The sequence below is a fragment of the Gymnoscopelus microlampas genome (assembly GCF_963454915.1).
Source record: "Gymnoscopelus microlampas genome assembly, chromosome: 6".
Taxonomy (NCBI): domain Eukaryota; kingdom Metazoa; phylum Chordata; class Actinopteri; order Myctophiformes; family Myctophidae; genus Gymnoscopelus; species Gymnoscopelus microlampas.
Window position 1 is genome coordinate 42745834 of NC_139943.1, and position 2559 is coordinate 42748392.

The following is a 2559-nucleotide window of genomic DNA, read 5'->3' on the forward strand; positions in this document are numbered from 1 at the left end:
TTTTACAGCAGCAATTATTAATAATAAATTATTGAAACATTACAGAATCCCATCCATTTCAATGTCATTTTTCAAAAATGATAGCGTAGCTTTAAGCAACTGCTTACTATGGGATATCATCGCCCCCTGGCGATCGCACAGAGCAACAACAGGACTCACGGAACTCCAATGTCCATTGGATAAGGGCCGTATGACGCAAACCGGAAACCGGTAGTGGTATAAATACCACTGCGTCACATGAGCTCTTCTTCCACTCTGCCAACGCGAAGCACACGGAGCCAACGAAGGCTAGCAGCCTAGCCTTTTGTTCGTCTCGTGTCTCGACGGAAGAGGGAAAAGATGGAGGCACCTTGTCACTGCGCATTCCGAGGATGCGGTTTCCTGGTCGCTGCGGACGACGACCACTGCCTCTGCATCTCCTGCCTTGGCCCGAGCCATGGCTGGCTCGCTTGCGAGCGGGGTCAGGACAAAGGCGGCTGTGGGCCATGCGGGATGTTCTCCGAGGCCCAGCTAGACCGTCGCCTGCAAAGGGCCATGGACCTAGCGGCCTCGACAAGCGGCGGTGCTAGCCCCGAAGCTCCCCCAGCAAAGGCACCGAGGAAGCTCGCACTAGCCCGGGGGCCTTGGGCCCTCCGCTCCACTCGGCCCCACGCGCCAGTGGAGCCATCAGCAAGGTCCGGGATGAGCAGGCCTCGAGGGCCGCTCCCTCATCCCCTGACCGAGAGGTCGCTGCCGAGGCTGTCGGGCCTCCCATCCTTCTCCCCCACCACCTCCATCGCCGCATGGGGAGACACTGCCACGGAATGCAGCGACTCGGACGGCGAGGACGAGGAATTCATCGTGGTGGTGGACGAGGAGGAGGATGTAGGCCCAACATGGCTCTCACAGCCGACTTAGAGAGACTACAGTGGCTCGAGCTCGCCTCTGGTTGCAAGGCCATCTTGACCTCGGGTCTGAAAAGCCTCTCGCTCAAACCGGACAACCTCTTCGACACCGCTGCCGACTGGATCATCAAGACCAAGGCGGCGGAGAAGCAGCTCGAGGAGACAACCACAGGCCTCCTCTCAACCCCCGTAACCCCCGCTGTGAGGCCTCAACAGCAAGGGGCTGCGGGCGGCAGACGCACCTCTGGACGTCAGCGTGGTGCATCCAGGGCGTCCTCCACCAGAGCTAGTTCCTGGGAGCGACCCGATAGCTCTCTTGGTTTCCAGGACGTAAGGCGTAAGGACGACAATAAAGCTGAGTAAGTACTACACCGGGGCAAGGTTCCGAGACTACGTCTGGAGAGCCGACAGCGTCTCGTATCCCCATGGGAACGGGCGCGCGCTCTGTGACGAGACCGACATTAGCCCAGCTAGCGCTACCGAGCAATGCTACAGGGCGGATGTCTACGGTGTGTGGGATTCCCCGTCTACGTCACGGGCTTTCCCCACCGTCGATCGGTCAGAGCCTGACGTGGCAGGTGACGTCAGCAGCCCCCACCATCCCCACGAACCCTCTCGCTCAATGCTTTTCCGAATGGAAAGCATGCAAACCGAATCCTTGGGTGCTGCGCACCATGTTAACAGGATACAGGTTGCAATTTTCGAGCAAACCTCCACTATCGGGCAAGATAGTGTTCTCCCACGCGTCGGGCCAAGCGGCCATAACGCTGAGGGAAGAGGTTTCAGCTCTCCTGAGCAAGGGTGCAATCAGTGATTTATCTCCGGATCAGAACCGACTGGGTTATTATTCTGAGTTTTTCCTGGTGAAAAGAAGAGGGGGGGGGGGGGGGCGGGTTTGTGTCACAGTTTGTGTCGTCACTCGAACCATGAACACACACGGCCTTCCTATCCAGAGGGGTCAGGATACGGGTAGGCACAGTAGTGTCCTGGAAGGTGATTACCATGGACGCCAGCTTCTCAGGTGAGGATACCTGGAGTTGCTGGGAGTCTTCCTCGCTCTCGAGGGTTTCAAGAGCCACATCGTGGGGTGCCATGTCCTGGTCAGAACGGAGAATGTCACAACGATGTGTTCTGCCTACAAACAAGGAGGCTTGGGGTCTCTTGTTTTGGTCAGATTAGCGCGCGTGCTGACGCCTTGGAGCGTACAACATTCGGCTTCACTACGCGCCACTCATGTACCGGGCCTCCTGAGACAGCGGTGCAGACCGGTTGTCCAAAACCAGGGCTCCGGTACGGGGACTGGCCACTATGCCCGAGGACGTTGGGCCTGATCTGGGCCCGGTTCGGCCGGGCCCAAGTCGGCCTGGTGGCTCCAAGAAGAACGCGGAGTGCTCACGGTTCTTCTCGATCGATCACCTTGGGAGTAGACGCCTTGGCACACGGGTTGGCCGGGCATGCTACTCTGCAAAATGCGTCTCCACCCCTAGACCTGATTCGTCCAACACTGGAAAGGATCAGGATCCAGGGCGGAGTGGTCCTGCTGGTGGTACCAGCGTGGGGCTCTTGGAGGTCGGAGATCACTCCCCTCCTCTGTGATGAGCCATGGCCTCTCCCCCGGTTCAGGAACCTCCTGAGACAGGGTGGGGACGAGGTGTTCCACGAGGACCCCCAGGGA